Source organism: Cryptomeria japonica, unplaced genomic scaffold (assembly GCF_030272615.1).
Source record: "Cryptomeria japonica unplaced genomic scaffold, Sugi_1.0 HiC_scaffold_336, whole genome shotgun sequence".
NCBI lineage: Eukaryota > Viridiplantae > Streptophyta > Pinopsida > Cupressales > Cupressaceae > Cryptomeria > Cryptomeria japonica.
The window spans coordinates 77,501-100,000 of record NW_026729158.1 but is presented as its reverse complement, the minus strand read 5'-3'; the positions used below and the strand labels follow the sequence as shown (position 1 = coordinate 100,000).

Here is a 22,500-nt window from a genome sequence, read left to right as displayed (position 1 = left end):
GATGAAGCAGTGATGACAACCGGGCTGTGAGGAGAGGAGGGATGCAGCCAAGAAAGCAATCAGGGCTCGAGGCAAGGGATGCATCAAGGATAGCAATCATGTTGTGAGGCGAGATTCCAAAGGCTAAACGTGAGAGGCTGCAGGGTCGACTCAGAGAGGTCTATGCATGTGAGAGGCTGAAAGCAAGGTCGACTCGGAGCGGTCTATGCATCGGGCGCGCTTGGGGCGACTACCAGTGCCAACCCCTTATCCCGCGACGCGTCCGACAAAGAGAACGTTCCAAGGCGGCAGAGGAGGTTACCAGCCGAAGGATGCAGTAGCAATAACAGGTATAGTTCCGCGGCGGCCGAGAAGACTCACCGCATAGGAATCGGGATGCGAGGCGAGGGATGCGGCGGGAAGGCCCCGACGGCTAAACGGAAGAGGCTGCAGGGCCGCCTCGGAATGGTCCAAGCATCGGATGCGATTGGGACGACTACCAGTGCCAACCCCTTATCCCGCGATGCGTCCGATACACAGATAGTTCCAAGGCGGCCGAGGAGCCTCACCGCATATCAATCGGGGTGCGAGGCGAGGGATGGGGCGGGAAGGCCCCAACGGCTAGACGGAAGAGGCTTCAGGGCCACCTCGGAATGGTCCAAGCATCGGACGCGCTTGGGGCGACTGCCAGTGCCAACCCCTTATCCCGCGATGCGTCCGATACACAGATGGTTCCAAGGCGGCCGAGGAGCCTCACCGCATAGCAATCGGGGGTGCGAGGCGAGGGATGGGGCGGGAAGGCCCCAACGGCTAGACGGAAGAGGCTTCAGGGCCGCCTAGGAATGGTCCAAGCATCGGACACGCTTGGGGCGACTACCAGTGACAGCCCCCTATCCCGCGATGCGTCCGATACGAAGATGGTTCCAAGGCGGCCGAGGAGCCTCACCGCATAGCAATCGGGGTGCGAGGTGGGGGATGCGGCGAGATGGCCCCAACGGCTAGACGGAAGAGGCCACAGGGCCGCGTCGGAATAGTCCAAGCATCGGACGCGCTTGGGGCGACTACCAGTGACAACCCCTTATCCCGCGATGCGTCCGATACGAAGATAGTTCCAAGGCGGCCGAGGAGCCTCACCGCATAGCAATCGGGGTGCGAGGTGGGGGATGCGGCGAGATGGCCCCAACGGCTAGACGGAAGAGGCTGCAGGGCCGCCTCGGAATAGTCCAAGCATCGGACGCGCTTGGGGCCACTACCAGTGACAACCCCTTATCCCGCAATGCGTCCGATACGAAGATAGTTCCAAGGCGGCCGAAGAGCCTCACCGCATAGCAATCGGGGTGCGAGGTGGGGGATGCGGCGAGATGGCCCCAACGGCTAGACGGAAGAGGCCACAGGGCCGCCTCGGAATAGTCCAAGCATCGGACGCGCTTGGGGCGACTACCAGTGACAACCCCTTATCCCGCGATGCGTCCGATACGAAGATAGTTCCCAGGCGGCCGAGGAGCCTCACCGCATAGCAATCGGGGTGCGAGGCGAGGGATGCGGCGAGATGGCCCCAAAGGCTAGACGGAAGAGGCTGCAGGGCTGCCTCGGAATAGTCCAAGCATCGGACGCGCTTGGGGCGACTACCACTGCCAACCCCTTATCCCGCGATGCGTCCGATACACAGATAGTTCCGAGGCGGCCGAGGAGGTGGGGGATGCAGCGAGATGGCCCCAACGGCTAGACGGAAGAGGCTGCAGGGCCGCCTCGGAATAGTCCAAGCATCGGACGCGCTTGGGGCGACTACCAGTGACAACCCCTTATCCCGCGATGCGTCCGATACACAGATAGTTCCGAGGCGGCCAAGGAGCCTCACCGCATAGCAATCGTGGTGCGAGGTGGGGGATGCGGCGAGATGGCCCCAACGGCTAGACGGAAGAGGCTGCAGGGCCGCCTCGGAATGGTCCAAGCATCGGATGCGCTTGGGGCGACTACCACTGCCAACCCCTTATCCCGCGATGCGTCCGATACACAGATAGTTCCAAGGCGGCCGAGGAGCCTCACAGCATAGCAATCAGGGTGCGAGGCGAGGGATGCGGCGAGAAAGCCCCAACGGCTAGAGGGAAGAGGCTTCAGGTCCGCCTCGGAATGGTCCAAGCATCGGACGCGCTTGGGGCGACTACCAGTGACAACCCCTTATCCCGCGACGCGTTCGATACACAGATAGTTCCAAGGCGGCCGAGGAGCCTCACCGCATAGCAATCGGGGTGCGAGGCGAGGGATGCGGCGAGAAGGACCCAACGGCTACACGGAAGAGGCTTCGGGGCCGCCTCGGAATGGTCCAAGCATCGGACGCGCTTGGGGCGACTACCAGTGACAACCCCTTATCCCGCGACGCGTCCAATACACAGATAGTTCCAAGGCGGCCGAGGAGCCTCACCGCATAGCAATCGGGGTGCGAGGCGAGGGATGCGGCGAGAAGGACCCAACGGCTACACGGAAGAGGCTTCGGGGCCGCCTCGGAATGGTCCAAGCATCGGACGCGCTTGGGGCGACTACCAGTGACAACCCCTTATCCCGCGACGCGTCCGATACACAGATAGTTCCAAGGCGGCCGAGGAGCCTCACCGCATAGCAATCGGGGTGCGAGGCGAGGGATGCGGCGAGAAGGACCCAACGGCTAGACGGAAGAGGCTTCGGGTCCGCCTCGGAATGGTCCAAGCATCGGACGCGCTTGGGGCGACTACCAGTGACAACCCCTTATCCCGCGACGCGTCCGATACACAGATAGTTCCAAGGCGGCCGAGGAGCCTCACCGCATAGCAATCGGGGTGCGAGGCGAGGGATGCGGCGAGAAGGACCCAACGGCTAGACGGAAGAGGCTTCGGGTCCGCCTCGGAATGGTCCAAGCATCGGACGCGCTTGGGGCGACTACCAGTGACAACCCCTTATCCCGCGACGCGTCCGATACACAGATAGTTCCAAGGCGGCCGAGGAGCCTCACCGCATAGCAATCGGGGTGCGAGGCGAGGGATGCGGCGAGAAGGACCCAACGGCTAGACGGAAGAGGCTTCGGGTCCGCCTCGGAATGGTCCAAGCATCGGACGCGCTTGGGGCGACTACCAGTGACAACCCCTTATCCCGCGACGCGTCCGATACACAGATAGTTCCGAGGCGGCCGAGGAGCCTCACCGCATAGCAATCGGGGTGCGAGGCGAAGGATGCGGCGAGAAGGACCCAACGGCTAGACGGAAGAGGCTTCGGGTCCGCCTCGGAATGGTCTAAGCATCAGACGCGCTTGGGGCGACTACCAGTGACAACCCCTTATCCCGCGACGCGTCCGATACACAGATAGTTCCAAGGCGGCCGAGGAGCCTCACCGCATAGCAATCGGGGTGCGAGGCGAGGGATGCGGCGAGAAGGACCCAACGGCTAGACGGAAGAGGCTTCAGGGCCGCCTCGGAATGGTCCAAGCATCGAACGCGCTTGGGGCGACTACCAGTGACAACCCCTTATCCCGCGACGCGTCCGATACACAGATAGTTCCGAGGCGGCCGAGGAGCCTCACCGCATAGCAATCGGGGTGCGAGGCGAGGGATGCGGCGAGAAGGACCCAACGGCTAGACGGAAGAGGCTTCAGGGCCGCCTCGGAATGGTCCAAGCATCGGACGCGCTTGGGGCGACTACCAGTGACAACCCCTTATCCCGCGACGCGTCCGATACACAGATAGTTCCGAGGCGGCCGAGGAGCCTCACCGCATAGCAATCGGGGTGCGAGGCGAGGGATGCGGCGAGAAGGACCCAACGGCTAGACGGAAGAGGCTTCAGGGCCGCCTCGGAATGGTCCAAGCATCGGACGCGCTTGGGGCGACTACCAATGACAACCCCTTATCCCGCGACGCGTCCGATACACAGATAGTTCCGAGGCGGCCGAGGAGCCTCACCGCATAGCAATCGGGGTGCGAGGCGAGGGATGCGGCGAGAAGGACCCAACGGCTAGACGGAAGAGGCTTCAGGGCCGCCTCGGAATGGTCCAAGCATCGGACGCGCTTGGGGCGACTACCAGTGACAACCCCTTATCCCGCGACGCGTCCGATACACAGATAGTTCCGAGGCGGCCGAGGAGCCTCACCGCATAGCAATCGGGGTGCGAGGCGAGGGATGCGGCGAGAAGGACCCAACGGCTAGACGGAAGAGGCTTCAGGGCCGCCTCGGAATGGTCCAAGCATCGGACGCGCTTGGGGCGACTACCGTTGCCAACCCCTTATCCCGCGATGCGTCTGATACACAGATAGTTCCGAGGCGGCCGAGGAGCCTCACCGCATAGCAATCGGGTTGCGAGGCAGATTATTGGGAAGGGAACCCCCTGGGATGCGGCTCAAGCAGTGCCCAAAGGGACTGGAATGCGGAATCACATCGAGAGACCCAAATGCTATACGAGGGCTCAAATCGAATTATCGATTTGGCCACGACATGGACGCATCGGAACGACTACCTTTGCCGAACCACTCGCAATTGCATCCATACCGAAACCAATAGACATTTCCGTTAGAGCCCTCGCATAGCATTCGGGAATCTCGCATGCCCCTCTAAATCGACCAATGCTGGCGCTCAATGAAAATCCGAGCGCTACCACCGTTCGAGCGCCAGCATTGGTCGAGTTAGAGGGGCACGGGGGAGAATGCTCCAGTCAACACCTCCCCTATATAAGTTATTTGTCCGATTCTCGCACAACCGTAGTCTGCCTCGTCGAATCAAACAACGGTCCCAGATTCCGACTTCCGTTCCGTAGAGACCCAAAAGCTAGATGGAGGCTCGCAAGAAAGAGAGTCGGCGCATAGCAATCGGGTTTCTCGAACGTTTAGGGACCGAGCTCACTTGCGGATAGGGCAAAATCCGCCAAGCAACCCAAAAGCTAGACGGGGGCTCGAATCGAATCGCCTAGGCGGCCACAACAACGACGTGTTGGATCGACTACCAGTGCCAAACCATTCAGCAAGACTAGTCTGTGTCGAGGCCGGATAGAGATTCTCAGAGAGCGCCCGCATAGCATTTAGGAGACCTGCCGCGTCCCTCACACTCGACAAATGGTGGTGCACGTTTATAAATCCGAGCGATCCCAACCCTTTCAAGCACCAACATCGGTCGAGATAGAGGGGCACGGAGGGGGCTGCGTGAGACAACACAGTCCCCTATATAAGTTATTTGTCCGATTCTCACACATCCGAAGAATGGTCATCAAATCGGACAACAGCCCAAACTTCCGACTTCCGTCCCAGAAAGCCCAAGAGCTATCTAAAACGTTCATGGCCGGAACTCGATCGCGGCTATACCAGTCCGCCAAGCAACCCAAAAGCTAGACTGGAGCTCTAGTCGAATCACCTCTGTGGCCATTGCAAGGACGTGTTGGAGCGACTACCATTGCCGAACCATTCCGCAGGTCGAGTCCATACCAAGGCCGCATAGAGATTCACGATGAGCTCCTGCATAGCAATCAGGAGACTTGCCGTGTCCATCACAATCGATAAATCCTGGTGCAAGATTTTTGCATCCGAGCGCTCCAACCAGTCGAGCACCAGCATCAATCGACATAAACGGGCACGGGGGGAGGATGCTCGAGAACACTACCTCCCCTATATAAGTTATTTGTCCGATTCTCAAGCAGCCGAAGTCTGGTCATCGAATCGGGTCAAAGACCACAACTTCCGACTTTACCCACAATGCAAGTCATCGAATCGAACATCGGCCCCCGAGTCGGACTCCATGCGTATGTCAGGTCATCGGACCCAAATTCCGCCTTCCTGCGCATGGCGGGCCATCAATATCAACTCGGTCATCGGACCCAAACTCCGCCTTTTTGCGTATGGCACGCCTTCAAATCGGTCATCGGACCCAAATTCCGCCTTCCTGTGCATGGCGGGCCATCAACATCAACTCGGTCATCGGACCCAAATTCCGCCTTTCTGCGCATGGCACGCCATCAACTCGGTCATCGGACCCAAATTCCGCCTTCCTGCGCATGGCAGGTCATCGGACACAAATTCAGACCTCGCCAATATGCCTACGTATCGAATCGGTCATCGGACCCAACTTCCGACTTCATCCATACTGTAGGGTCTTTGAGGTTGGCGCGGTGCGCTCAACCCAGGGAGTCGACCCATCGAAGCATACACCTCCCCTATATAAGCTATTTGTCCGATTCCCACACCTGTGTAGTTTGCACCTCTGACCAGGACATCGACCCCAACTTCCGAACTCGACTGCAACGACGGCACCAGCGCCTTGGTGCGCACCTTGCGACGCACAGTCCCAACATTCGCCTTCCTGCACATGGCAGGTCATCGGACCCAAATTCCGACCTCGCGAGTATGCCTACATATCGAATCGGTCATCGGACCCAACTTCCGACTTCATCCATACCGTAGGGTCTTTGAGGTTGGCGCGGTGCGCTCAACCCGGGGAGTCGACCCAACGAAGCATACACCTCCCCTATATAAGCTATTTGTCCGATTCCCACACCTGTGTAGTTTGCACCTCCGATCAAGACATCGACCCCAACTTCCGAACTCGCCTCCAACGACCGAACCAGCGCCTTGGTGCGCACCTTGCAACGCACAGTGCCAACATTCGCCTTCCTGCACGTGGCAGGTCATCGGACCCAAATTCCGACCTCGCGAGTATGCCTACATATCGAATCGGTCATCGGACCCAACTTCCGACTTCATCCATACCGTAGGGTCTTTGAGGTTGGCGCGGTGCGCTCAACCCGGGGAGTCGACCCAACGAAGCATACACCTCCCCTATATAAGCTATTTGTCCGATTCCCACACCTGTGTAGCTTGCACCTCCGATCAGGACATCGACCCCAACTTCCGAACTCGACTAAAAAGACCGCACCAGCGCCTTGGTGTGCACCTTGCAACGCACAGTGTCAACATTCGCCTTCCTGCACATGGCAGGTCATCGGACCCAAATTCCGACCTCATGAGCATACCTACTAATCGAATTGGTCATCGGACCCAACTTCCGACTTCATCCATACCGTAGGGTCTTTGAGGTTGGCGCGGTGCGCTCAACCTGGGGAGTCGACCCATCGAAGCATACACCTCCCCTATATAAGCTATTTGTCCGATTCCGACACCTGTGTAGTTTGCACCTCCGCTCAGGACATCGACCCCAACTTCCGAACTCGCCTGCAACGACCGAACCAGCGCCTTGGTGCGCACCAAAAGTGCGCACTTTTGGAGGGCACTTTTGTGCGCTCCAAAGGTGCGCACTTTTGGAGGGCACTTTTCTGCGCTCCAAAGGTGCGCACTTTTGGAGGGCACTTTTTGGAGGGCACTTTTCTGCGCTCCAAAGGTGCGCACTTTTGGAGGGCACTTTTTGGAGGGCACTTTTCTGCGCTCCAAAGGTGCGCACTTTTGGAGGGCACTTTTTGGAGGGCACTTTTCTGCGCTCCAAAGGTGCGCACTTTTGGAGGGCACTTTTTGGAGGGCACTTTTCTGCGCTCCAAAGGTGCGCACTTTTGGAGGGCACTTTTTGGAGGGCACTTTTCTGCGCTCCAAAGGTGCGCACTTTTGGAGGGCACTTTTCTGCGCTCCAAAGGTGCGCACTTTTGGAGGGCACTTTTTGGAGGGCACTTTTCTGCGCTCCAAAGGTGCGCACTTTTGGAGGGCACTTTTTGGAGGGCACTTTTCTGCGCTCCAAAGGTGCGCACTTTTGGAGGGCACTTTTTGGAGGGCACTTTTCTGCGCTCCAAAGGTGCGCACTTTTGGAGGGCACTTTTGTGCACTCCAAAGGTGCGCACTTTTGGAGGGCACTTTTCCTGTGCTCCAAAGGTGCACACCTAGGTGAGCACCTTCGACCACACCTTGTAGCACACCAAACTCTGACTTTCGACTTCATCCGCAATGTAGGGTCTTTGAGGTTGGCGCAATGCGCACAACCAGGGGAGTCGACCCATCAAACCCAACACCTCCCCTATATAAGCTATTTGTCTGATTCTCATACATGCGTAGCCTGCAGGAGCAATTAGGACATCGACCCCAACTTTCGGCTTCTAAACGAAAACAAGGTCTTTGAGGTTGGTGTAATGCGAACAACTAGGGGAGTCAACCCATCAAACCCAACACCTCCCCTATATAAGCTATTTGTCTGATTCTCATACATGTGTAGTCTACAGGAGCAATTAGGACATCGACCCCAACTTTTGACTTCTTAACGAAAACAAGGTCTTTGAGGTTGACGTAATGCGCACAACCAGGGGAGTCGACCCATCAAACCCAACACCTCCCCTATATAAGCTATTTGTCCGATTCTCATACATGTGTAGCCTGCAGGAGCCATTAGGACATTGACCCCAACTTTTGACTTCTTAACGAAAACAAGGTCTTTGAGGTTGGCGTAATGCGCACAACCAAGGGAGTTGACCCATCAAACCCAACACCTCCCCTATATAAGCTATTTGTCTGATTCTCATACATGTGTAGCCTGCAACAACGATTAGGACATCCACCCCAACTTCTGAATTCGTCTGCGTTGACCGCACCAAAGGTGCACGCCTTGGTGCTCACCAAAATCCGACTTCCGACTTCTTCTGCTATGCGGGGTCTTTGAGGTTGGCGCAGTGCGCACAACCAGGGGAGTCAACCCACCGAATGCAACACCTCCCCTATATAAGCTATTTGTCTGATTCTCATACATGCGTAGACTGCAGCAATGATTAGGACATCCACCCCAACTTTTGACTTCTTAAACAAGACAGGGTCTTTGAAGTTGGTGCAGTGCACACAACCAGGGGAGTCGACCCATCAAACGCAACACCTCCCCTATATAAAGCTATTTGTCCGATTCTCATACGTGTAGTCTGCAGCAGCGATTAGGACATCGACCCCAACTTCCGAATTCGTTTGCATTGACCGCACCAAAGGTGCACGCCTTGGTGTGCACCCTGGAGTGCACTTTGGTGCTCACCTCGGTGCACACTTTGGTGTGCACCTCGGTGTGCACCAAAGGTGCGCACCTTGGAGCGCACCAAAGGTGTACACTTTGGAGCGCACCACATAGGGTCTTTGAGAGGTTGGCGCAGTGCGCACACCAAGGTGGGTGTTGAGGTGCGTGCCGAGGTGGGTGGGTGCTAGGGTGCGCTCCATGGTGGGTGCCAGGGTGGGTGCGTGCTAGGGTGGATTCCAAAGAGGGTCATAGGGTGGGTGCCAAGGTGGGTTGGTGATATAGTGGGTTCAAAGGTGGGTACTAGGGTGGGTTCCAAGGTGGGTCACAAGTTGGGTGCCAGGATGCGTGGGTGTTAGGTTGGGTGCCAAGGTGGGCTCCTGCGTGGGTGGGTGCTAGGGTGGGTTTCAAGGTGGACGCGAGGGCGGGTGCCAAGGTGGGTAACAAGTTGGGTGTTAGGATGGGTGAGTGCTAGAGTGGGTGCCAAGGTGGGTGGGTGCTAAGGTGGATGCCAAGGTGGTTCACAGGGTGGGTGGGTTCTAGGGTGAGTTCCAAGGTGGGTCACAGGTTCAGTGCTAGGGTGGGTGTCAAGGCGGGTGTCGAGGTGCCTGGGTGCTAGGGTGTGGATGCCAATGTGGGTCATAGGGTGGGTACTAGGGTGGGCTGCAATGTGGGTGCCAAGGTGGGTAACATGCTCGGTGGGTTCTAAATTGGGTGCCAGGGTGGGTGTGCACCCACCTTGCCCGAGGTGGGTGCCAAGGTGCCAGTGTGGGTGGGTGCTAAGGTGGATGCCAAGGTGGGTGAGAAGGTGGGTGATAGGTTGAGTGGTAGGATGGGTGGGTGCCAAGATGGGTCACAGGGTGGGTGCAAGGGTGGGTAGGTGCTAGGGTTGGTGTCAGGGTGGGTGGGTGCTAGGTTGGGTTCCAAGGTGGGTGCGAGGGTGAGTGTCAAGGTGGGTCACAGGTTAGGTGCTAGGATGGGTGAGTGCTAGGGTGCAAAGGTGCCAGGGTGGGTGCTAGGATGGGTCGATGCTAGGGTGAGTGGCAAGGTGGGTCCACAAGTGTCAAGGTGGGTGCCGAGGTGGGTGCCAAGTCGGCGACTGCTATGGTGGATGCCAAGGTGGGTCACGGGGTGGGTGCCAAGTTGCTAGGTTGGGTTCCAAGGTGGGTGCCAACGTGGGTGCTAGGGTGCGTGGGTTAAAGGGTGTGTCACAACGTGGGTGCCAGGATGGGTGCGCACCCACACTGGCCAAGACGGGTGCGGGTGCAAGGTTGGGTTCCAAGCCCGGTCACAGGCTGGGTGCTAGGATGGGTGGGTGCCAAGGTGGGCACCAGGGTGGGTGCACCCACCCTGGCCAAGGTGGGTCACGGGGTGGGTCCTAGGGTGGGTAACGGGGTGGGTACTAAGGTGCGTGCCAAGGTGGGTCATAGGGTGGGTGCCAAGGTGGGCACCAGGGTGGGTGTGCACCAACCCTAGCCAGGGTAGGTCACGGGGTGGTTGTCGGGGTGGGCGTCAAGGAGCCAAGGTGGGTGGCAAGTAGCCAAGTTGCGTGCCAAGGTGGGTGTCGGGGTGGGTGCCAAGGATCCAAGGTGGGTGCCAAGGAACCAAGGTGGGTGTCTGGGTGGGTGCCGAGGTGGGAGCCAGGGTGGGTCCCAAGGTGAGTGCAAAGGTGGGTGCCAGGGTCAAGGTGAGTGCCAATGTGGGTTCCAAGGTGCCAGGGTCAGGGTGAGTGCCAATGTGGGTTCAAAGGTGCTAAGTTGGGTGCGAGGTTGGGTGCGAGGGTGGGTGGGTGCCAAGGTGTGCTAGGTGGAAGCCCGGGTGGGTCGGCATCCCATGGGTGTCGAGTTGGGTGCCTGATGGGTGCTTCTTGTCAAGTTTTAGTCGTCGGGACTCATTTCGAGCCTTAGAGGTCGTTTCTTGTCCGGTTGCCCTGTCTTCGACCTGGGAACCCAATTTTGGTCCTCGGGTCCCATTTTTTTTTGTCTCGCATCCCACTTTTGGCCTGTGGCCTTTTCGGGGTCGATTCTCGTTTTGGGCATCAGAGCATGTTTCTTCTCCTAAAACCCAATATTTGTTTATTAAGTCTCGGAACACATTTTTGTTCTCGTGGACCCATCATGGGTCTTGGAACGCATTTGTGGTCCTTGGGTCCCATTTTGCATCCCGAAACTTGTGTTTTGGTGCTTGATCCCTATTTTGGGTGCCCACCTTGCACCAAGTGCGCACCCGGGGCAAACCGAGCGCCTTGGTGCACCGGGGCAAGATCGAGCGTGCACCCGAGGCGCCCCGAACATGCACCAAGGTGCACTCGGCCCACATGTGAGCGCAGGTCGTTGCGCCCGAGGTGGTGTGTGGGCACCGCGTTGCAGACGGGACACTGCACGCACACGACGCCCCCTCCAGGTGCACGCACGTAGGCCGGGCCGGGTGCACACCCGACGCCCTAGCAAGGTGCGCGCACCCGGGCAGGGCTCACACTTGGCGAACGGGGCGCACTTCGCGAGGGAGGGTGTGCACCTCGACGGGGGTGGGTGGCCGGGGTGGATTCGCACGTGGGTCGCGGTTTGCTAAGTACACACTGCGACAAGCTCATAACGGGTGCGATCATACCAGCGTTAGTGCACCGGATCCCATCAGAACTCCGCAGTTAAGCGCGCTTGGGCCGGAGTAGTACTGGGATGGGTGACCTCCCGGGAAGTCCCGGTGTTGCACCCTTTTTTAGTTTTTCGCCGGGCGTCGCAATGCTATTTGAATAAACCTTTTGCCCGTTTGCGTTCTCGTCGGGGCCGGGCCGGGCCGGGGTGCGCTGCCCGCACTACCGCGCGCGCGGGGGCGACACCGAGCGCGCACCCGAGGCGCCCCGAGCACACAGGCCACGGTGCAACCCGGGCGTTGTGCGCGCACCCCGGTGCGCCCGAGGTGCTGCGCGCGCACCCAGGTGAAATCGGTGTGCACCTCGGCCAGTGCGCGCTCGGTCGAGTCGCGCACGTTGGCCAAGGTGCACGGTGATGTTTCTTACTCTAAGGTTCCGCACCAGACGCCCGGGACAGGTGAGCGAAGCTGGGCGGGGCCGGGTGCGCGGCCGGGGCAGGTGCACGCAGCTGGAGAGAGCTTTGGAGCACACTTCGGAGCGCACCAATGATGCGCTCCATTCAAAAGTTTCCTGAAAAGGCAAAAAAAGTTGAGATTATAGAATTTCCCACTTGAGAGATTGTAAAAAAAAAAAATTTAAAATGAAGGAAACGCGGGTGCCAAGGTGTGCGCAGCCCAGCCAAGGTGTGCGCACCAAGGCGCCCACCCTGGCGAAGGTGCACGCAAGGTGCGCACCCGAGGCAAACCGGACAATTAACCCAACTTTCGACTTCGCGCGCACCTTGGAGCGCACTTCGGAGCGCTCCTTGGTGCGCACCAATCTTGGGCACCTCGGAGTGCACCATGGCGCCCACCAAGGTGCGCACCCGGGGCAAACCGAGCTCCGACTTCGTGCGCACCTTGGAGCGCACGAAAGGTGCGCACCATGGCGCCCACCAAGGTGCGCAGCCCAGCCAAGGCGTGCGCATCAAGGTGCGCACCCTGGCGAAGGTGCGCACCCGGGGCAAACCGAGCTCCGACTTCGTGCGCACCTTGGAGCGCACAAAAGGTGCGCAACCCAGCCAAGGTGTGCGCACCCCGGTCAAACCGAGCTCCGAATCGTGCGCACCAGAGGTGCACGCCATCGTGCGCACCTTGGAGCACACTTCGGAGCCCTCCTTGGTGCGCGCCGATGTTGCGCACCTCGGAGCGCACCCGGGGAAAACAATGCAATTAACCCGACTTTCGACTTCGTGGGCACCTCGGAGCGCTCTCGGGTTCGCACCTCGGAGCACACCGAGGTGCGCACCTTTGATGCGCTGCCTTCACCAATTTCCAGAAAAGGCAAGAAAACATTGAGAAGGTGTGCGCACCGAGGTGCCCACCCTGGCGAAGGTGCACGCGAGGTGCGCACCCGGGGCAAACCGGGCTCCGACTTCGTGCACGCCGCACCTTGGAGCACACTTCGGAGCGCTCCTTGGTGCGCACCAGGGCGCGCAACCCAGCCGAGGTGCCCACCCCGGCGAAGGTGCACGCGAGGTGCGCACCCGGGGCAAACCGGGCTCCGACTTCGTGCACGCCATGGTGCCCACCGCGGCGAAGGTGCACGCGAGGTGCGCACCCGGGGCAAACCGGGCTCCGACTTCGTGCACGCCGCACCTTGGAGCACACTTCGGAGCGCTCCTTGGTGCGCACCATGGTGCCCACCAGGGCGCGCAACCCCGCCGAAGGTGCACGCGAGGTGCGCACCCGGGGCAAACCGGGCTCCGACTTCGTGCACGCCGCACCTTGGAGCACACTTCGGAGCGCTCCTTGGTGCGCACCATGGTGCCCACCAGGGCGCGCAACCCCGCCGAAGGTGCACGCGAGGTGCGCACCCGGGGCAAACCGGGCTCCGACTTCGTGCACGCCATGGTGCGCACCGCGGCGAAGGTGCGCACCCGGGGCAAACCGGGCTCCGACTTCGTGCACGCCGCACCTTGGAGCACACTTCGGAGCGCTCCTTGGTGCGCACCAGGGCGCGCAACCCAGCCGAGGTGCCCACCCCGGCGAAGGTGCACGCGAGGTGCGTACCCGGGGCAAACCGGGCTCCGACTTCGTGCACGCCGCACCTTGGAGCACACTTCGGAGCGCTCCTTGGTGCGCACCATGGTGCCCACCAGGCCGCGCAACCCAGCCAAGGTGTGCGCACCAAGGTGCACGCGAGGTGCGCACCCGGGGCAAACCGGGGTCCGACTTCGTGCACGCCGCACCTTGGAGCACACATCGGGGCGCTCCCGGGTTCGCACCGGCGTTGCGCACCGTGGTGGGCACCTCGGAGCACACCAAGGTGGGCAGCGAGGTGCGCACCTTTGATGCGATGCCTTCACTAATTTCCATAAAAGGCAAAAAAAAAACGAGATTTTAAAATTTCCGTTTTGAAAGATAGTGAGAAAAAGGGAATGCTGGTGCCATCTTGAGCCCGCCCTGGTGCGCAGCCCAGCCAAGGTGTGCGCACCAAGGTGCCCACCCTGGCGAAGGTGCGCGCCCGGGCAATTAACCCAACTTCCAACTTCGCGCGCGCCAGGGTGGGAGCGCACCCAACAACCGGGCCTGGGAAGAGCCAATGCGAGAAACCCCACCAAACGCTCTGACAAAAAAAGAGGGGGCGCTCCAGTAACCCCGCTTCGGAGCGCACCCTGGGCAAACCCAGCCAAGGTGCCCACCCCGGCCAAGGTGCAGGCGAGGTGCGCACCCGGGGCAAACCGGGCTCCGACAACGTGCACGCCGCACCTTGGAGCACACTTCGTAGCGCTCCCGGGTGCGCACCTCAGAGCACACCAAGGTGGGCAGCGAGGTGCGCACCTTTGATGCGCTGCCTTCACTAATTTCCAGAAAAGGCAAAAAAAAAAGGAGATTTTAAAATTTCCGTTTTGAAAGATAGTGAAAAAAACGGAACGCGCGTGCCATCTTGAGCCCGCCCTGGTGCGCAGCCCAGGTAAGGTGCCCACCCTGGCAAAGGTGCGCACCCGGGCAATTAACCCTACTTCCGACTTCGTGCGCGCCAGGGTGGCAACCGGGCCTCGGAAGAGCCAATGCGAGAAACCCCACCAAACGCTCCGACAAAAAAAGAGGCGGCGCTCCAATAACCCCGCTTCGGAGCGCAGCCGGGGCAAACCCAGCCAAGGTGCCCACCCCGACGAAGGTGCACGCGAGGTGCGCACCCGGGGCAAACCGGGCTCCGACAACGTGCACGCAGCACCTTGGAGCACACTTCGAAGCACTCCCGGGTGCCCACCGGCGTTGCGCACCGTGGTGGGCAGCGAGGTGCGCACCTTTGATGCGCTGCCTTCACTAATTTCCAGAAAAAGGCAAAAAAAAATGAGATTTTAAAATTTCCGTTTTGAAAGATAGTGAAAAAAAAGGAACGCGGGTGCCATCTTGAGCCCGCCCTGGTGCGCAGCCCAGGCAAGGCATGCGCACCAAGGTGCCCACCCGAGGTGCACACCCGGGGCAAACCGGGCTCCGACTTCGTGCAGGCCGCACCTTGGAGCACACTTCGGAGCGCTCCTTGGTGCGCACCATGGTGCCCACCAGGGCGCGCAACCCAGCCAAGGTCTGCACACCAAGGTGCCCACCCCGGCGAAGGTGCACGCGAGGTGCGCACCCGGGGCAAACCGGGCTCCGACTTCGTGCACGCCATGGTGCCCACCGCGGCGAAGGTGCACGCGAGGTGCGCACCCGGGGCAAACCGGGCTCCGACTTCGTGCACGCCGCACCTTGGAGCACACTTCGGAGCGCTCCTTGGTGCGCACCATGGTGCCCACCAGGGCGCGCAACCCAGCCAAGGTGTGCGCACCAAGGTGCACGCGAGGTGCGCACCCGGGGCAAACCGGGGTCCGACTTCGTGCACGCCGCACCTTGGAGCACACATCGGAGCGCTCCCAGGTTCGCACCAGCGTTGCGCACCTTTGATGCGCTGCCTTCACTAATTTCCAGAAAAGGCAAAAAAAAACGATATTTTAAAATTTCCGTTCTGAAAGATAGTGAAAAAAACGGAACGCGGGTGCCATCTTGAGCCCTTCCTGGTGCGCAGCCCAGGCAAGTTGTGCGCACCAAGGTGCCCACCCTGGCGGAGGTGCGCGCCCGGGGCAAACCGGGCTCCGACTTCGTGCACTGCATGGTGCCCACCAAGGCGCGCAACCCAGCCAAGGTGCCCACCGCAGCGAAGGTGCACGCGAGGTGCACACCCGGGGCAAACCGGGCTCCGACTTCGTGCACGCCGCACCTTGGAGCACACTTCAGAGCGCTCCTTGGTGCGCACCAGGGCGCGCAACCCAGCCGAGGTGCCCACCCCGGCGAAGGTGCACGCGAGGTGCGCACCCGGGGCAAACCGGGCTCCGACTTCGTGCACGCCATGGTGCCCACCGCGGCGAAGGTGCGCACCCGGGGCAAACCGGGCTCCGACTTCGTGCACGCCGCACCTTGGAGCACACTTCGGAGCGCTCCTTGGTGCGCACCATGGTGCCCACCAGGCCGCGCAACCCAGCCAAGGTGTGCGCACCAAGGTGCACGCGAGGTGCGCACCCGGGGCAAACCGGGGTCCGACTTCGTGCACGCCGCACCTTGGAGCACACATCGGGGCGCTCCCGGGTTCGCACCGGCGTTGCGCACCGTGGTGGGCACCTCGGAGCACACCAAGGTGGGCAGCGAGGTGCGCACCTTTGATGCGATGCCTTCACTAATTTCCATAAAAGGCAAAAAAAAAACGAGATTTTAAAATTTCCGTTTTGAAAGATAGTGAGAAAAAGGGAATGCTGGTGCCATCTTGAGCCCGCCCTGGTGCGCAGCCCAGCCAAGGTTTGCGCACCAAGGTGCCCACCCTGGCGAAGGTGCGCGCCCGGGCAATTAACCCAACTTCCAACTTCGCGCGCGCCAGGGTGGGAGCGCACCCAACAACCGGGCCTGGGAAGAGCCAATGCGAGAAACCCCACCAAACTCTCTGACAAAAAAAGAGGGGGCGCTCCAGTAACCCCGCTTCGGAGCGCACCCTGGGCAAACCCAGCCAAGGTGCCCACCCCGGCCAAGGTGCAGGCGAGGTGCGCACCCGGGGCAAACCGGGCTCCGACAACGTGCACGCCGCACCTTGGAGCACACTTCGTAGCGCTCCCGGGTGCGCACCTCAGAGCACACCAAGGTGGGCAGCGAGGTGCGCACCTTTGATGCGCTGCCTTCACTAATTTCCAGAAAAGGCAAAAAAAAAAGGAGATTTTAAAATTTCCGTTTTGAAAGATAGTGAAAAAAACGGAACGCGCGTGCCATCTTGAGCCCGCCCTGGTGCGCAGCCCAGGTAAGGTGCCACCCTGGCAAAGGTGCGCACCCGGGCAATTAACCCTACTTCCGACTTCGTGCGCGCCAGGGTGGCAACCGGGCCTCGGAAGAGCCAATGCGAGAAACCCCACCAAACGCTCCGACAAAAAAAGAGGCGGCGCTCCAATAACCCCGCTTCGGAGCGCAGCCGGGGCAAACCAAGCCAAGGTGCCCACCCCGACGAAGGTGCACGCGAGGTGCGCACCCGGGGCAAACCGGGCTCCGACAACGTGCACGCAGCACCTTGGAGCACACTTCGAAGCACTCCCGGGTGCCCACCGGCGTTGCGCACCGTGGTGGGCAGCGAGGTGCGCACCTTTGATGCGCTGCCTTCACTAATTTCCAGAAAAAGGCAAAAAAAAATGAGATTTTAAAATTTCCGTTTTGAAAGATAGTGAAAAAAAAGGAACGCGGGTGCCATCTTGAGCCCGCCCTGGTGCGCAGCCCAGGCAAGGCATGCGCACCAAGGTGCCCACCCGAGGTGCACACCCGGGGCAAACCGGGCTCCGACTTCGTGCAGGCCGCACCTTGGAGCACACTTCGGAGCGCTCCTTGGTGCGCACCATGGTGCCCACCAGGGCGCACCCGAGGCAAACCGGGCTCCGACTTCGTGCACGCCGCACCTTGGAGCACACATCGGAGCGCTCCCAGGTTCGCACCAGCGTTGCGCACCTTTGATGCGCTGCCTTCACTAATTTCCAGAAAAGGCAAAAAAAAACGATATTTTAAAATTTCCGTTCTGAAAGATAGTGAAAAAAACGGAACGCGGGTGCCATCTTGAGCCCTTCCTGATGCGCAGCCCAGGCAAGTTGTGCGCACCAAGGTGCCCACCCTGGCGGAGGTGCGCGCCCGGGGCAAACCGGGCTCCGACTTCGTGCACTGCATGGTGCCCACCAAGGCGCGCAACCCAGCCAAGGTGCCCACCGCAGCGAAGGTGCACGCGAGGTGCGCACCCGAGGTGCACACCCGGGGCAAACCGGGCTCCGACTTCGTGCACGCCGCACCTTGGAGCACACTTCAGAGCGCTCCTTGGTACGCACCAGGGCGCGCAACCCAGCCAAGGTGCTCACCCCGGCGAAGGTGCACGCGAGGTGCGCACCCGGGGCAAACCGGGCTCGGACTTCGTGCACGCCGCACCTTGGAGCACACATCGGAGCGCTCCCGGGTTCGCACCAGCATTGCGCACCTTTGATGCGCTGCCTTCACTAATTTCCAGAAAAGGCAAAAAAAAGAAAAAAATGAGATTTTAAAATTTCCGTTTTGAAAGATAGTGAAAAAAACGGAACGCGGGTGCCATCTTGAGCCCGCCCTGGTGTGCAGCCCAGGCAAGTTGTGCGCACCAAGGCACCCACCCTGGCCAAGGTGGGTCACGGGGTGGGTCCTAGGGTGGGTAACGGGGTGGGTACTAAGGTGCGTGCCAAGGTGGGTCATAGGGTGGGTGCCAAGGTGGGCACCAGGGTGGGTGTGCACCAACCCTAGCCAGGGTAGGTCACGGGGTGGTTGTCGGGGTGGGCGTCAAGGAGCCAAGGTGGGTGGCAAGTAGCCAAGTTGCGTGCCAAGGTGGGTGTCGGGGTGGGTGCCAAGGATCCAAGGTGGGTGCCAAGGAACCAAGGTGGGTGTCTGGGTGGGTGCCGAGGTGGGAGCCAGGGTGGGTCCCAAGGTGAGTGCAAAGGTGGGTGCCAGGGTCAAGGTGAGTGCCAATGTGGGTTCCAAGGTGCCAGGGTCAGGGTGAGTGCCAATGTGGGTTCAAAGGTGCTAAGTTGGGTGCGAGGTTGGGTGCGAGGGTGGGTGGGTGCCAAGGTGTGCTAGGTGGAAGCCCGGGTGGGTCGGCATCCCATGGGTGTCGAGTTGGGTGCCTGATGGGTGCTTCTTGTCAAGTTTTAGTCGTCGGGACTCATTTCGAGCCTTAGAGGTCGTTTCTTGTCCGGTTGCCCTGTCTTCGACCTGGGAACCCAATTTTGGTCCTCGGGTCCCATTTTTTTTTGTCTCGCATCCCACTTTTGGCCTGTGGCCTTTTCGGGGTCGATTCTCGTTTTGGGCATCAGAGCATGTTTCTTCTCCTAAAACCCAATATTTGTTTATTAAGTCTCGGAACACATTTTTGTTCTCGTGGACCCATCATGGGTCTTGGAACGCATTTGTGGTCCTTGGGTCCCATTTTGCATCCCGAAACTTGTGTTTTGGTGCTTGATCCCTATTTTGGGTGCCCACCTTGCACCAAGTGCGCACCCGGGGCAAACCGAGCGCCTTGGTGCACCGGGGCAAGATCGAGCGTGCACCCGAGGCGCCCCGAACATGCACCAAGGTGCACTCGGCCCACATGTGAGCGCAGGTCGTTGCGCCCGAGGTGGTGTGTGGGCACCGCGTTGCAGACGGGACACTGCACGCACACGACGCCCCCTCCAGGTGCACGCACGTAGGCCGGGCCGGGTGCACACCCGACGCCCTAGCAAGGTGCGCGCACCCGGGCAGGGCTCACACTTGGCGAACGGGGCGCACTTCGCGAGGGAGGGTGTGCACCTCGACGGGGGTGGGTGGCCGGGGTGGATTCGCACGTGGGTCGCGGTTTGCTAAGTACACACTGCGACAAGCTCATAACGGGTGCGATCATACCAGCGTTAGTGCACCGGATCCCATCAGAACTCCGCAGTTAAGCGCGCTTGGGCCGGAGTAGTACTGGGATGGGTGACCTCCCGGGAAGTCCCGGTGTTGCACCCTTTTTTAGTTTTTCGCCGGGCGTCGCAATGCTATTTGAATAAACCTTTTGCCCGTTTGCGTTCTCGTCGGGGCCGGGCCGGGCCGGGGTGCGCTGCCCGCACTACCGCGCGCGCGGGGGGCGACACCGAGCGCGCACCCGAGGCGCCCCGAGCACACAGGCCACGGTGCAACCCGGGCGTTGTGCGCGCACCCCGGTGCGCCCGAGGTGCTGCGCGCGCACCCAGGTGAAATCGGTGTGCACCTCGGCCAGTGCGCGCTCGGTCGAGTCGCGCACGTTGGCCAAGGTGCACGGTGATGTTTCTTACTCTAAGGTTCCGCACCAGACGCCCGGGACAGGTGAGCGAAGCTGGGCGGGGCCGGGTGCGCGGCCGGGGCAGGTGCACGCAGCTGGAGAGAGCTTTGGAGCACACTTCGGAGCGCACCAATGATGCGCTCCATTCAAAAGTTTCCTGAAAAGGCAAAAAAAGTTGAGATTATAGAATTTCCCACTTGAGAGATTGTAAAAAAAAAAAATTTAAAATGAAGGAAACGCGGGTGCCAAGGTAGTGCGCAGCCCAGCCAAGGTGTGCGCACCAAGGCGCCCACCCTGGCGAAGGTGCACGCAAGGTGCGCACCCGAGGCAAACCGGACAATTAACCCAACTTTCGACTTCGCGCGCACCTTGGAGCGCACTTCGGAGCGCTCCTTGGTGCGCACCAATCTTGGGCACCTCGGAGTGCACCATGGCGCCCACCAAGGTGCGCACCCGGGGCAAACCGAGCTCCGACTTCGTGCGCACCTTGGAGCGCACGAAAGGTGCGCACCATGGCGCCCACCAAGGTGCGCAGCCCAGCCAAGGCGTGCGCATCAAGGTGCGCACCCTGGCGAAGGTGCGCACCCGGGGCAAACCGAGCTCCGACTTCGTGCGCACCTTGGAGCGCACAAAAGGTGCGCAACCCAGCCAAGGTGTGCGCACCCCGGTCAAACCGAGCTCCGAATCGTGCGCACCAGAGGTGCACGCCATCGTGCGCACCTTGGAGCACACTTCGGAGCCCTCCTTGGTGCGCGCCGATGTTGCGCACCTCGGAGCGCACCCGGGGAAAACAATGCAATTAACCCGACTTTCGACTTCGTGGGCACCTCGGAGCGCTCTCGGGTTCGCACCTCGGAGCACACCGAGGTGCGCACCTTTGATGCGCTGCCTTCACCAATTTCCAGAAAAGGCAAGAAAACATTGAGAAGGTGTGCGCACCGAGGTGCCCACCCTGGCGAAGGTGCACGCGAGGTGCGCACCCGGGGCAAACCGGGCTCCGACTTCGTGCACGCCGCACCTTGGAGCACACTTCGGAGCGCTCCTTGGTGCGCACCAGGGCGCGCAACCCAGCCGAGGTGCCCACCCCGGCGAAGGTGCACGCGAGGTGCGCACCCGGGGCAAACCGGGCTCCGACTTCGTGCACGCCATGGTGCCCACCGCGGCGAAGGTGCACGCGAGGTGCGCACCCGGGGCAAACCGGGCTCCGACTTCGTGCACGCCGCACCTTGGAGCACACTTCGGAGCGCTCCTTGGTGCGCACCATGGTGCCCACCAGGGCGCGCAACCCCGCCGAAGGTGCACGCGAGGTGCGCACCCGGGGCAAACCGGGCTCCGACTTCGTGCACGCCGCACCTTGGAGCACACTTCGGAGCGCTCCTTGGTGCGCACCATGGTGCCCACCAGGGCGCGCAACCCCGCCGAAGGTGCACGCGAGGTGCGCACCCGGGGCAAACCGGGCTCCGACTTCGTGCACGCCATGGTGCGCACCGCGGCGAAGGTGCGCACCCGGGGCAAACCGGGCTCCGACTTCGTGCACGCCGCACCTTGGAGCACACTTCGGAGCGCTCCTTGGTGCGCACCAGGGCGCGCAACCCAGCCGAGGTGCCCACCCCGGCGAAGGTGCACGCGAGGTGCGTACCCGGGGCAAACCGGGCTCCGACTTCGTGCACGCCGCACCTTGGAGCACACTTCGGAGCGCTCCTTGGTGCGCACCATGGTGCCCACCAGGCCGCGCAACCCAGCCAAGGTGTGCGCACCAAGGTGCACGCGAGGTGCGCACCCGGGGCAAACCGGGGTCCGACTTCGTGCACGCCGCACCTTGGAGCACACATCGGGGCGCTCCCGGGTTCGCACCGGCGTTGCGCACCGTGGTGGGCACCTCGGAGCACACCAAGGTGGGCAGCGAGGTGCGCACCTTTGATGCGATGCCTTCACTAATTTCCATAAAAGGCAAAAAAAAAACGAGATTTTAAAATTTCCGTTTTGAAAGATAGTGAGAAAAAGGGAATGCTGGTGCCATCTTGAGCCCGCCCTGGTGCGCAGCCCAGCCAAGGTGTGCGCACCAAGGTGCCCACCCTGGCGAAGGTGCGCGCCCGGGCAATTAACCCAACTTCCAACTTCGCGCGCGCCAGGGTGGGAGCGCACCCAACAACCGGGCCTGGGAAGAGCCAATGCGAGAAACCCCACCAAACGCTCTGACAAAAAAAGAGGGGGCGCTCCAGTAACCCCGCTTCGGAGCGCACCCTGGGCAAACCCAGCCAAGGTGCCCACCCCGGCCAAGGTGCAGGCGAGGTGCGCACCCGGGGCAAACCGGGCTCCGACAACGTGCACGCCGCACCTTGGAGCACACTTCGTAGCGCTCCCGGGTGCGCACCTCAGAGCACACCAAGGTGGGCAGCGAGGTGCGCACCTTTGATGCGCTGCCTTCACTAATTTCCAGAAAAGGCAAAAAAAAAAGGAGATTTTAAAATTTCCGTTTTGAAAGATAGTGAAAAAAACGGAACGCGCGTGCCATCTTGAGCCCGCCCTGGTGCGCAGCCCAGGTAAGGTGCCCACCCTGGCAAAGGTGCGCACCCGGGCAATTAACCCTACTTCCGACTTCGTGCGCGCCAGGGTGGCAACCGGGCCTCGGAAGAGCCAATGCGAGAAACCCCACCAAA

The 22,500-nt window shown here is 60.8% G+C and overlaps 2 non-coding genes across 2 annotated transcripts; both read left to right on the top strand.

The window, feature by feature from the left end:
- Positions 1-11,506: 11,506 nt before the first annotated feature.
- Positions 11,507-11,625, top strand: LOC131870572 (5S ribosomal RNA). The gene has a single exon (XR_009368878.1). It is a non-coding gene; the product is annotated as a 5S ribosomal RNA (ribosomal RNA).
- Positions 11,626-19,429: 7,804 nt separating this feature from the next.
- LOC131870571 (5S ribosomal RNA) lies at positions 19,430-19,548 on the top strand. The gene has a single exon (XR_009368877.1). It is a non-coding gene; the product is annotated as a 5S ribosomal RNA (ribosomal RNA).
- The last annotated feature ends 2,952 nt before the right edge of the window (positions 19,549-22,500 follow it).